We start from the raw sequence: 13,685 nt of genomic DNA on the forward strand, positions 1-13,685 counted from the left end.
TTAGCCACTATGCTACCAGAGCTCCTATAGTGACTACTTTATTTGCAAGGAGCTAGAAGTTTCTAAGGGGAACTATGTTTGCTTATTACTAGTAGTGTGTTGAATGGCATATGTTAGGAGAAATTTAAAGACATTAGTAGGATGCACACTTTAATTACTTTTAAAAATATTTTGGGAGTGGGTTGTTGAACTTAGATGACCTATTCATTATTCTAATAAATTAGAGGTCGAATTGGAATTTAAATTTAGTTATTTCTGACTTCTTCATCTAGAATAATCACCAGCAGGAGATAAATGTAGCAAATTAACTTTATATAAATATTTATGAAGGGTTGACACTTCTAGAAGTTCTAGAGCATCTAGAGCTCTCGATAATACTTTCCTTTTTATAGTCTACATTTGTTATTTGGAGCTCTGGTAGCGTAGTGCCTAAGGCACTTGACTACTAACCAGAAGGCTGGTGGTTCAAACCTACCAGCCACACTCCTCAGAAGGAAGGTTGGGCAATCTACTTCCATAGTGGTACTGCCTCGGAAAGCCAAGGAGGGGTCGCTATAAGTCGGGTCCGACTCGATGGCACATAACAACAACACTTGCTATTTTTGTGTAGAAACGATTAACTGTACTTTAAAATGTTAGTACAGAGAGATTTTTCCTCATTATCTGTGAACTATAGTTTCTGTCATAAACTTGTTTTCAAAAACCTACCCATTCTTCAAGATTATTTTGTAGTCCAAACCCTTTTATGTTTTGAGATTTACTTGAGTCCTTAGAATGGCGAAAGTGTTCAGCATTTTAATGAAACCTATGTCCGGTATTCTACTTAACAATCTTTTAACATCTTCCTTTCAAAGAAGTACTACATGGTATCAGGATATGCCTCACCTTTCCTTTGGGCTTTAGTATGCTTTCTTCCAAACACTTAATGAAAGTTTTAAGATAAGCTGTCAAACCATGTTACTCAGTGAAGCTTACCATTCATAGCAAATGTGAGTAGTACAAGCATACCTGTTAAAATCATAAATCTGACCAGGCTAGAACTGAATTTGAATTTCTGAAATAATACTAGATAGTTGAGACTAGGATATTTTTTGGCTTCTATTGAATAGATAATTTTCTTGCTGAGCCCAGTGATCAAGACATTCTAGTTCCGGGTTCCTGTTTCAGTCTTGTGAAGGTGGAAATAAAGTTAATTTTGTTAGTGTGCCTAAGTGTTCAGGAGAACTTTGTGTGGTGACAGTACTAATACCTTGTTGAATCTAGTTACACCCTTAGATGAGAGTAGGTTTTTTATTTTTCAGCCAAAGAATTTTATTACTGGACTAGAAGAAAAACAAAGTTGAATTAAATCAGTCATTTTTAGATTCCTTTCCTTTCTTTTAAATTGGTTTAATTTTTAGTATTTTGCCAGTATGGTCTCAGTTTTATCAAGGTACATGTCTTTTTTTTTTTTTTAAAAAAAAAAAACAGCCAACCTGGCCATTTAAAGTTTAATATAATTATAAGTGAGTACCACCAACAGCGCTGATTTTATAAAAACCAGTTGTTTTTATTGTTTTTCTTACACAACACTTTTACCCTAATGTGTTTGAGTAACTAGCAAGTTGAAACAAAGGAAGGAGGTAAAATGTTAGGCTTACTGCTAATTGCCAATTAAAAGCAGGGATCAGGTGCCCAAAATTACAAGTTGTGTATAATTTTCTGCTGTATATATTTTTTATAGTTATATATTATGTGAATGAAAATGAACCTGTAATTCTAGTTTACAATTACACTCCCTAATTTTTTTTTTTTTTAAAGAACCTCTCTTTTTATGTTTGTAAGTAGCTCTCTGGTGGTGTAGTGCCTAAGACATTTGACTACTAACCAGAAGGTCTGTGGTTCAAACCCATCAGCTGCTCTGTGGAAGGAAGATGGGGCACTCTCCTTCCATAAAGATGAAATCAGGGACTTATTTACCAAATCTATTTCTACTTTCCATTCCAGAGTGACATCCTGGTCTGCCTACCAGTAATACCTCTTGTTCATCTCTTCTGTTAGATTTAAGTAGCAGCTGAGCTTATAATCTTTATTATGGCTTGACTTACAGAAATGCCTACGACCTTTCTTTTAAATCTGATTTTCCACATACGTGATCAAGATACATGTTGGATTCTTTCTTTTTTGTTATTTTGAATGCTAGATACCTAAAATGTATAGATTATAATTTCAAAGCTCCATGTTTAACAGGCAGACTTAGTAGAGGTCTATTATATTGTCCTTGTTCTTTCATATTTTTCTGTATTGTAGATGGTTCTTTTGATCCTTCTCATTATTCTGTTTTCAGATTATACTCTTGTAGCCGGTAATACATTTTCCCTAAAAGAAGTCTTTTGAGCATATACACACTTCTGTGTAAAGTCTTTTGTTTTCATTTAGCTTTAGGCAGATGTAGGAAATGTTTTCAGAAGTAGATTGGGAAATGCATATCTAATTTGACTAATAGGAAGTCTCAGGGAATGTTGGAAAATTATACTGAGTTTAAAAAAAAATCTAGATGTCAAAATTATAGACAAGAGTTCATGAAAATTTGACAATCTTTATAACTGATAATGAGGTGAAAGAAATTTAGTGCATTTATTATATTGTTGCTGTTGCTGTTATGTGCCATCGAGTCGGACCTGACTCATAGCGACCCCTCCTTGGGTTTCCGAGGCAGTATCACTAAGGAAGTAGATTGCCCCATCTTCCTTCCGAGGAGTGGCTGGTGGATTTGAACCGCCAGCCTTCTGGTTAGCAATCAAGTGCCTTAGCCACTATGCTACCAGAGCTCCTTTTATTTATTATATTAGTATATAAAATATGACTGATGATGTCATAAATATGCCTAATGCTCAACCATCTTGGTTTCTGGAAAGATCTAAAGTTGGAATATACTTACTGATAAACAAACAAAAAAAACCCCACTACTGTTGAGTCAATTCTGACTCATAGTGAGTGACCGTAGGGGACAAAGTAGAACTGCCCCATAGGTTTTTCAAGGCTGTGAATCCTTATGGGAGCAGCCTCCCTCATTTTGTCCTGCAGAGTGGCTTGTAGGTTCAAACTGCCACCCTTTTGGTTAGCATCCAAGTGCTTTAACCACTGCATTACTAGAGTTCCTTATATTTATTGATAGGAAGCAAGAAAGCATAATACTATATATCAGATTACATAGGAGGGATTTGTCCTTTTTGCTATGCAGAAATTGATACAGTTTTTTTCTTACGAGTAATGTGGGAATTATTAGGATAAAATAATCTATTATATGGAAAAGGAAAAGAAGGATTTTGAGGAATGACAGCGTTCCTGATAACTTTATTGGTCTTTATCTAGACTTTCAGTTCACTAATATAATCTTAACTATGGACAACCCTGATCCTGTATTTTTTTTAAATTGTGATTTGTGTGAAAATTTACAGAGCAAATTCACTTTCCATACAGCAGTTCACATACACTTTGTCTCATGACATTGACTACAATTTACCACAATGCAACAGCTTCTCTCCCACTTCCTCTCGATAGTCACCTCTTGCCTGTGTCCATCCTTCCATGTACTCCTGCCCCCTGAGCTGTCTCCCTGTGCATAAACAGCCCTTCTTTCTCCCATGATTATTCTGAAGAGTGTGTCTACTTCAGGTAAATGCTCAATTCATATGCCTGTCTTCTGCTTGGCTGGAAGCCACAGGTGTGGGTTCAGTTCCAGATCTGAAGGGCAGCTAGGGGCCATAGTCTCAGTGGTTCCACCAGACTCTATCTGACCAGCAAACCTGGTCCCCAACCCCCAAAATAATTTTGAGTTTTGTTCCACATTGTTCTCCCTCTCTATCCAGGATCTCCTACACAGATCTCTCTCTGAGTGATTGACAGTGGTAGCTGGGCACCAACTAGTTCTTCTGGTTTCGTGGTCGTATAGGCTGCAGATTGCATGGTGTACCAGTCACTCGGATTAATTGTTTCCATGAATCTTTGGTTTTCTTCTTTCTTCTTTGCTCTGGATGAGGAGAGACCTATCGTTGCATCTAGATGGCTGCTTGCAAGCTTTTAAGATCCCAGTCGCTACTCGCTAAAGTAGGAGGTGGAACAATGTTTTGTGTAGTATGTTATGCAATTGAGCTTGATGTCCCCTGTGGCTATGGTCCAAAGCCCACAGGTTCAACTACTTGGTCCTTCAGGATAGCTGGCTGTGACCAAGAAGTGACTACAACCTTGTCCCTTGTCAACTCTAGTATATATCTGGGAATTCAGATCATACATATACACTTATAGGACCATTGTCTGACAACCCTATACATGTTCTTGGGTGCACTCCCCACTTCATAGACATACCTGATAGTTCAGCCTGACCACCCATCTATTCACCCGTATACCCATGTTTGCCTTCATTGACAGTGTAGTACTGTATGTGCAAAAGCGTTCATTTTTGTTGTCTGTACCTCCCATGTACCTCTGTATGTCTTTCTCTTCCTCAGTGCCACTATGTTGATCACTTGCATTTGGTACTTGGCCCTTCTCTTCACCCAAGTCAGGACTTATCTCTACCTGTCTAACAGTGTTCCCTCCTCTCCCCTCCCCCTTCTGACAACCAACAAAGAAAATTTCCTTCCATAGATAAACCTTTCCTTGAATTCTACAATAATGGACTAATACAATATTTGTCCTTCTGTGATTGACTTATTTCACTCAGCATAATGTCCTCCAAGTTAATCCACGTTATGTGGTATTTTGCAGATTCCAGGTTATTCTTTAGGGTTGCATAGTATTCCATTGTGTGTGTGTACTATAGTTTGGTTATTCATTCTTCTGTTGATGGGTACATAGGTTGTTTCCATCTCCTGGCTATTGTAAATAGTGCTGCGATGAACATGGCTGTGCATATGTCTGTTCTTGTCATTGCTTTCACTTCATTAGGATATATACCTAGTAATGGAATGGCTGGGCCAAATAGCATTTCTAATTCCAACTTTTTAAGGAATTGCCATACTGCTTTCCACAGTGGTTGTGCCATTTTATAGTCCCATCAGCAGTGTATGAGAGTCCCAATCTTTCCACATCCTTGCCAGCATTTGTTATTTGCTGCCTTGTTGAACTTTGCTACTAGTGCTGGAGCAAGATGGTATCTCATTGTTGTTTACTGATCCTATTTTTAAGGTAAGATTTTCTATAAACACAATGAGATCATTTTATGTATGAATATTTCAAAGACTAAACAGAAAACAAATTACTCAATTTATGTAAAAATCTGTGAATTTTTTTGTTTAATAATTATGAAATTGTACACCTCTCTGAGCACCTCATTTGTCATCTTGACTATGAAAAGTACAGTGTTAATAGGGAATCTCTACTCGAGGCATGGACTGTCTTCTAAATTGCATTGTAATGTCAGTGAATGCAGGCTTACAAAATGATTTTTATTCCTTGGAGTTCATTTAACAAGCACTTAAGTATAAACAACATTAGAATATAGACTGTGGCCTGAATTCTGGTTCTTGTCCTGCCACTAAAGAATTATATGTCCTTGCACAAATTAATTTTTAATGTCTGTTCTTATACTTTAAAAATGAAGGTTCTGTATTAATTGATTTATTCTACAGAAACAATTTCGTGGTTTGTATCTATATCTATATGTGTGTGTGTGTGTGTGTATGAAATGAAAGTAGTGGTCCTTACCTTCAAAATGTTTCCAGTCCTAATCACAGGACTGGAACTAGATAAACATAGTTGAAATTAGAGAATTATTTAGTAGTCTACTGACTTTGCACAAAAAAGTCACAGGTTGTTTCTGATGTACATTTCTGCATGTTGGTAGATAAAGATTCTGAGTGGTAGGAAGGAAGGAGTAGGAAAATTACTCTGGGCATAGTATACAGCATGGACAAAAGTATGGAAAAGAGAGACATTGTAGAAGTTTGGAAGAATACTAAAGAGACTGCTGGGGATAGTGGTCCTATTTGAGTTGGAGAGAGAAATAAGGAACCAGTTGGTAGAGGGCCTTGAGTGTTAATCTAAAGTTTCTGGGCTTTATCCAGTTACAAATCATTGCAGGTATATCAGGACATGCTAACAGAAAGGACGTGTGATTCTCAGGGTAATTAATGGGGTAGTGGTGTCATGGATGACAGGAGCTGACCCAGCAAAACTTCTCAGGTAATTATTAATCCATAAGGTAGTAACGTAAATTCAAAATAGGGGTAAATTTGAGATTGGAGAGGGACTTGATTATTTTGTATACAATAGTAAAGGGAATAGCTGAAGATGATAAAATTTGCAAATAATGACTTGAGGCAACTCAAGAATGGAAGATTTGTTAAAGAGTAGTAATGTTGAATTTGGAATTATGTCATCTTTTACTTTCATTGTGTTTGCATTTTGAGAAAGTGGCGTATCCTTACCGTTATTTTAGCATGAGATTTTGCTACACTTTTACATTTGATTTCCTTTCGGACTGGTCCTTGGTGGTTTCCTGAAATTTGTTAATGAATGAACTAATTTTAAGTCATCATTTACTATTTGCCTTTGTTCGTTTATGCTCTGTCGGTGTTTCCTTAATGAAGTGGTGCTGTTTTAGGCAGGTTAATTTTATGGCTTTGTCTAGCACTTTGCAGGATATTTAGTATCCCCGACTCCCTCCTTCTAAATGCCGGTGTTGCCTCCTCCATCAGTGTGGCAGATGAAACCCTTTTTCCTTCATATCCAAGCATTTCCAAGTACTCCTAGTTGAGAACCACTGTGTTTAGTCTAAATTCTTCACCAGTTAAATAGGAATAATAACCCCAATTGTTTATGAGGTAATCAACCAAAAAAAAAAAAAAATCAAACCCACTGCTGCTATTGAGTTAATTCTGACTTAGTAGTGACACTGTGGGTCAGTGTAGCACTGCCTCATAGAGATTTCAAGACCATAAATCCATACAGAAGTAGACTGCCACATCTTTTCTCTCTCAGCAGCTCATAGATTCAAACAGCCAACATTTCAGCAGCCAAGTACTTAAGCACTGCACCATCAGGCTCCTTTATGAAGTTATAGCAAGGAGCAGTAATGTGTGTATATAACTTTTAAGAGAGCCCGGGTGGGGCAGTGGTTAAACGTTCGGCTGCTAACCAAAAGGTCTGTGGTTCGAACTCATCAGCCATTCTGCAGGAGAAAGATGTAGAAATCTGCTTCTGTAAAGATTGACAGCCTTGGAAACCCCATGTGGCAGTTCTGCTCTGTCATACAGGGTCGCGATGAGTCAGAATCCACTCAATGACAATAGGTTTGGTTTGGTAACTTTAAACCATGTAAGGGACTCTTTAGGAGTCTTTGCGGCACAGTGGTTAAGTACTTGGCAGAGGTTTGAGCCCACCAGGTGCTCTGTGATGTGACAGTCACCTTCCGTAAAGATTGATAGCCTTGGAAACCCTGTGCATTTTTCTACTCTATCTTACAGGGTTGCTATGAGTTGGAATCAACTCAGTGGCTGTGGGTTAGGGACTGTTTTGGTAGATATTCAATATATAGTTATTAGTATTAATATAATAGTTGTTTCTGTGGTTTTAATTTTCAGGTCCTTCATTCAGTTATTTAGAAAATATGTGCTGAGAGGCAACTAGGTGCCAGGCATTGTGTAGGAAAGCCTTCATCTGTTTTGTAGCTGATGCAGTCTTTGAAGAAATGATCTTGGACAAAGTATTTTTTTCCCTTCAGGCGTGTCTTTAGAATGTTATGTTCTTCTCAACCACAGCTTGCAAGATTGCTATTTAGATGTAATAAGGAAATATATGTGAAAGTTCTTTACATATAGTAGGTGCTAAATAAATGATTATTTAATGACTTTTGTACCTGTAAGATAGCATTAGAAGGTTTTGACTCTCTGTTTATTAATTTTACTTTACAAAACATAATTACATTGTTGGGAAATAGATCTGTAAATATAGGGTTTTTTTTTTTTTTAACTTTTTATTGTGATTTGGGTGATGCAAATAGGTTTTTTTTTTAAATAGTTAAAAATTAATTTTGCTAGAATTTAGCCAGAGTTTCGCCCACTTTTCTCTGTTCCTCTTTTTTGTTCATAGAAGAGTTCTAGACATTTGGATTTCTAGGTGTAGAATAGAAATGAGGATCTTGAAATACCATTGCCTTTCAGCTTTTAGCTAGCTGTTCTTTAGAAAGGACTTTACATAAAAGATAGATGAGTATTGTATCAGCTGTAAATATGTGATTCACAGTGTGGACTACTACAACAGGAGAAATAAATCTGTTTACTTTAGAAACTACCAGAAACAGAATCTGTTTAGAAGCAGTTTGTTTAGCAATAGATTTCTTGTGGAGGAAAACAGGTGAGGTAAACTGTGTGCTATTGAAAAGGGTATGTTAACTATTAGAAGTGAAGTCTGTGTTTTATAAGCCTTTCTGCTTTATAAAGAATGAGCTTTTTTTGTTTGGTATTATCTTTCTCTTTCTCTTTGTTTTCTAGTGTAGTTTATTTTGAAAATTATAGTCTAACTTTGCCATCCTGAGGAAAAAGGTAAAGGAGCTCTAGTAGCATAGTGCGTAAGGCATTTGATTGCTAACCAGAAGGCTGCAGGTTCAAACCCACAAGCCACTCCTCAGAAGGAAGGTTGGGGAATCTACTTCCATAGTGATACTGCCTTGGAAACCCAAGGAGGGGTCGCTATGAGTTGGGTTCTACTTGACAACACATAACAACAACAACTAGTTACTAGAAAATTTGTGTTCTAGTCTTCAGACCAGTTTTGGAGAAGGCGACTAAAATCTTTGGGCTTCATTTTACTTTCCTGTAGTACGAGGAAATTGGGATGCATGATTTTTCAAGAGTCCTTCCAGCTCTAAGATTTTATATTTCTTTTTCTATGGAGGATTTAGGAATTCTCTAATGTGTGTCTAGAGTGGTTTCTTTTGAGTACTTGTTAAAACGAGAATGAAGTATTGGACTTCATCTCTTTGTGGGTCCCTCTGCCTTGTAACCTTTGACTCATTTACAGTCCAAGTCAGATTCACAACTGTTGAGTTTTTGTTCACAAAAGGGACCACAAAAAGCACATGAATAAAGTAACATGAATTTTTTTGCTATTGAAACAGCAGCTCACAATGAATACTAAGATGGTGGGCTGCAGCATTATCTTGGTATAAAGGATAAAGTCTCATTATGACATAGAAAACTTGGGACCTTTTATAATACCATTCACGAGTATTAATGATCAGAATGTAACTAAAATGAAAATGAATTTACTTAAACATAATTGTTGTAAATCACATGATTTTATTAATTTTTATATGAAACAGTTAATACAGAGACTGTCATCCTTGAATTGCTGATATGTAATTTGAGTGCTAAACTTGATAATTGTATAGTAATTTGAGTAGTAATAGCTGGGAGTTCACATGTAAATAACTGTGGACTATACAATTGATTGTCACAAAATAGAAGATAATCTTCTATTTATATTCTGTTGTATTTGTTTAGCTTTAACTTGTGGAAAAGGCATTATTTATAGTAAGAAAATTAAATAACTAAGAATGTCAGTAGTGATTTGTTTTGTAATGTTTAAATGAGAATTTCTTGACCTAATTTGTCATATATCATCAGGAGATGCACTTGGTATCTTGAGATATAAGATTAATGAAATTGTTTTTTGGTTTGACATATGACCATCTATTTAAGAATATAACAGAATGATACAAAGTAAAGGACATTTAATTATATACTACCTTTTAGAGTTGAATGCCTTCTTATTAAGACATTAAAAAAACACCCTTGTTGTTGTTATTAAGTGCCGTCAAGTAGTCTCTGACTCATAGCGACCTTATGTACAACAGAACGAAGCACTGCCCCATCCTGGGCCAGCCTCAGTTTCCCTACTATACCTGAGCCCATCGCTGCAGCCACTGTGTCTATCCATCTCATTGAGGGCCTTCCCCTTTTTCATTGACCCTCTACTTTACCAAGTATGACCATCTCCTCCAGGGAATGGTCCCTTCTGACAACATGACCAAAGTAGGTGAGATGAAGTCTGGCCATTTTCGCTTCCAAGGAGCATTCCAGTTGCGCTTCCTCCAGGACAGATTTGTTAGTCCTTTTAGCAATCCATGGTACTTTCAGCATTCTTCACAACACCACAACTCAAAACCATCAAGTCTTCTTCGATCTTCTTTATTCATTGTCCAGCTCTCACATGCATATGAATCAATTGAAAATACCATGGCTTGGGTTAGGTGAATCCTAGTCTTCAAGGAGATATCTTTGCTCTTTAGTGCTTGAAGGAGGTCTTTTGCAACAGATTTTCCCAGTACAATATGTCTTTTGATGTCTTGACTGGTGCTTCCATTGGCATTGATTGTAGAGCCAAGTAATATGAAGTCTTTGGCAGCTTCAATCTTTTCTCCATCTATCATGATGTTGCTTACTGGTCTAGTTGTGAGGATTTTCATTTTCTTTATGTTGAGGTATAATCCATACTGTATAGACTATAGTCTTTAATGTTCATCACTAAGCACTTTAAGCCATCCTCACTTTCAGCAAGCAAAGTTGTGTCATCTGCCTATTGCAGGTTGTTAATAAGCCTTCCTCCAATCCTGATGGCATGTTCTTCTTCATATAGTCCATCTTCTCAGATTATCTGCTCAGCATACAAGTTTTTAAGCATGGTGAAAGGATACAACCCTGACACACTCCCTTTCTGATTTTAAACCATATAATATCCCCTTGTTCTGTTCGAACAACAGCCTCCTGGTCTGTGTACAGGTTCCTCATGAGTACAACTAAGTGTTCTGGAATTCCCATTCTTCTCAAAGTAATCCATAATTTGTTATGATCCACACAATCGAATGCTTTTGCGTAATCAATAAACACAAGTAAACATCTTCCTGGTATTCTTTGCTTTCAGCCAAGATCCATCTGACATTAGCTATGATATCCCTCACTCCACATCTCTTTCTGAATCCAGCTTGTATTTCTGGAAGTCCTCTGTCAGTATACTGCTGCAACTGTTTTTGAATTGTCTTCAGTAAGATTTTACTTGTGTGTGATAAGCAGTGATATTGTTTAATAATTTCCACATTCTGTGGGATCACCTTTCTTTGGAATGGGTACAAATATGGATCTCCTCCAGTTGGCCAGGTAGCTGCCTTCCAAATTTCTTGGTATAGCCAAGTGAGTGCCTCTAGTATGGCATCCGCTTGTTGATACATCTCAGTGGGTATTCCATCACTTCCCAGAGCCTTGTTTTTCACCAATTCCTTCAGTGCACCTGTGACTTCTTCCTTCAGTACCATTGGTTCTTGATCATATGCTGCCACCTGAAATGGATGATCATATACCAATTCTTTTTGGTATAGACTGTGTATTCCATCCATATTCTTTTGGTGTTTCCTGCATCATTTAACATATTGCCCATGGAATCTTTCAATATTGCAATTCGAGGCTTAAATTTTTTCCTCAGTTCTTTCAGCTTGAGAAATGCTGAATGTGTTCTTTCCTTTTGGTTTGCTAACTCCAGGTCTTTGCAGATTTTATTATAATAATTGACTTTGTCTTCTTGAGCTGCTTCTTGAAGTCTTCTGTTCAGCTCTTTTATCCTGTCGATTCTCTCTTTTGCTTTAGCTACTCTCTGTTCTAAGCCAAGTTTCAGAGTCTCCTCTAACATCCACTTTGGTCTTTTCTTCCTTTCCTGTCTTTTTAATGACCTTTTGCTTTCTTCATGGATGATGTTCTTGATGTCATCCTACTATTTCTCTGGGTTTCGATGATTCAGTGCATCAAATCTGTTCTTTAGATAGTCTCTGAATTCAGGAAGGATATAATCAAGGTCATATTCTGAGTCTTGTGGAGTTGTTTTGTCTTCAGTTTCAACTTGAACTTGCATATGAGTTGATGGTCTGTTCCAAAATCATCTCCTGGCCTGGTATTGGCTGAGTATAGTGAGCTTCTCCAAGCTTCTCTATCACCTCTTGCCATAGATGTAGTCAGTCTGATTCCTGTGCATTCTGTCTGGCAAAGTCCATGTGTATTGCTGCTGTTTGTGTTGTTGAAAAAAGGTATTTGCAATGAGTAAGTGGTTGCTCTTGCAGAATTCAATCATGCGAACTCCAGCATCATTTCTACTACCAAGACCATATTTTCCAACTACTGGTGATTGTTCTTTGTTTCCAACTTCCCCATAGGGTTTCCAAGGCTGTAAGTCTTTATGGAAGCAGACTGCCTTATTTTTCTTTTGTGGAGCAGCAGGTAGGTTCGAACTTTGGTATGTTGTTGTTGTTGTTGTTATGTGCCGTCGAGTCGGCCCCGACTCATAGCGACCCCTCCTTGGGTTTCCGAGGCAGTATCACTATGGAAGTAGGATTGCCCAACCTTCCTTCCGAGGAGTGGCTGGTGGGTTTGAACCGCCAGCCTTCTGGTTAGCAGTCAAGTGCTTTAGCCACTATGAACTTTGGTATTGTTGAGGAGCTCTGGTAGCATAGTGCCTAAGGCACTTGACTGCTAACCAGGAGGCTGGTATAGACTTAGTAAAATGTTTTGAGCATATACCTATTGTCAGTCAGAAGCTAGTTCAAAGAAGAGTAGCAAACTTTTGCATTCCAATCACCAGTGATAATTAACACATTGCATGTTTGGTCAATTTCAGACTGCAGAAGTTGGTAAAAATCTTCAATTTCCTCATCTTTGGTTGTTCATGCATAAATTTGAATAATAGTAATATTAACTGGTCTTCCTTGTAGGTGTATGGATATTATCCTGTCACTGACAGCATTGTACTTCAGGATAGATCTTGAAACAGTGTTTGTGATGATAAATGCCGTGCCATTCCTCTTTAATTTGTCATTCCTGGCATAGTAGATCTTATGGTTGTCTGATTTCGGAAGGGAGATGGGGCAGTCTACTTCCATAGCAACACTGCCTCAGAAACCCAAGGAGGGGGTCACTATAAGTCAGATGTGACTCGTTGGCAGTGAGTGAATTTGAGATTTAAAATGCCCCAAACCAGTCCATTTCAGCTCACTGATGCCTAGAATATAGATCTTTATGTGTTCCATTTCATTTTTGACAATTTCCAATTTTCCCATGTTCATACTTCATACATTCCATTTCTGATTATTAATGGATATTTACAGCTGTTTTTTCTTATCTTGAGTTGTGCCACATCAGCAAAAGGAGGTCCTGAAAGCTTTACTCCATCCAGATCATTAATGTCGGCTCTATTCTGAGGAGGCAGGTCTTGCCTAGTCATATTTTAAGTGCTTTTCAACCTGAGGGGCTCATCTTCTGGTACTATATCTGACAGTGTTTCAGGGCTGGTGTTCAGAAATATGTGAGACAGTGTTTTACCACCATTCATGATGTTTTCACTGGCCAGTTCTTTGAGAAGTAGATGGCCTCTTCCATCTTCGGAGTCTGTCTTAGCCTTTAACTTGTGGAAAAGGCATTATTTATTTAGCTTTAACCTGTGGCATAATCACCAGCAGGAGACAAATGTAGCAAATTAACTTTATATAAATATTTATGAAGGGTTGATATTTCCAGAGGTTCTAGACCATCTAGAGCTCTCGATAATATCTTCCTTTTTATAATCTACATTTGTTATTTGGATTTCTGGTAGCATAGTTCCTAAGGCACTTGACTGCTAACCAGAAGGCTGGTGGTTCAAACTCACCAGCCACTCCTTGGAAG

General features: G+C 37.5%; 1 protein-coding gene across 1 annotated transcript in view; it reads left to right on the top strand.

Annotated features, from left to right (window-relative positions):
- The window catches only part of STXBP5 (syntaxin binding protein 5), a 268,776-nt gene that overhangs the window by 2,062 nt on the left and 253,029 nt on the right, over positions 1–13,685 (top strand). The gene's annotated exons all lie outside the window — the stretch shown is intronic.

The sequence above is a fragment of the Orycteropus afer genome, unplaced genomic scaffold, assembly GCF_000298275.1.
Source record: "Orycteropus afer afer isolate SDZICR_OR568_19922 unplaced genomic scaffold, OryAfe1.0 scaffold00101, whole genome shotgun sequence".
Classification (NCBI taxonomy): Eukaryota; Metazoa; Chordata; class Mammalia; order Tubulidentata; family Orycteropodidae; genus Orycteropus; species Orycteropus afer.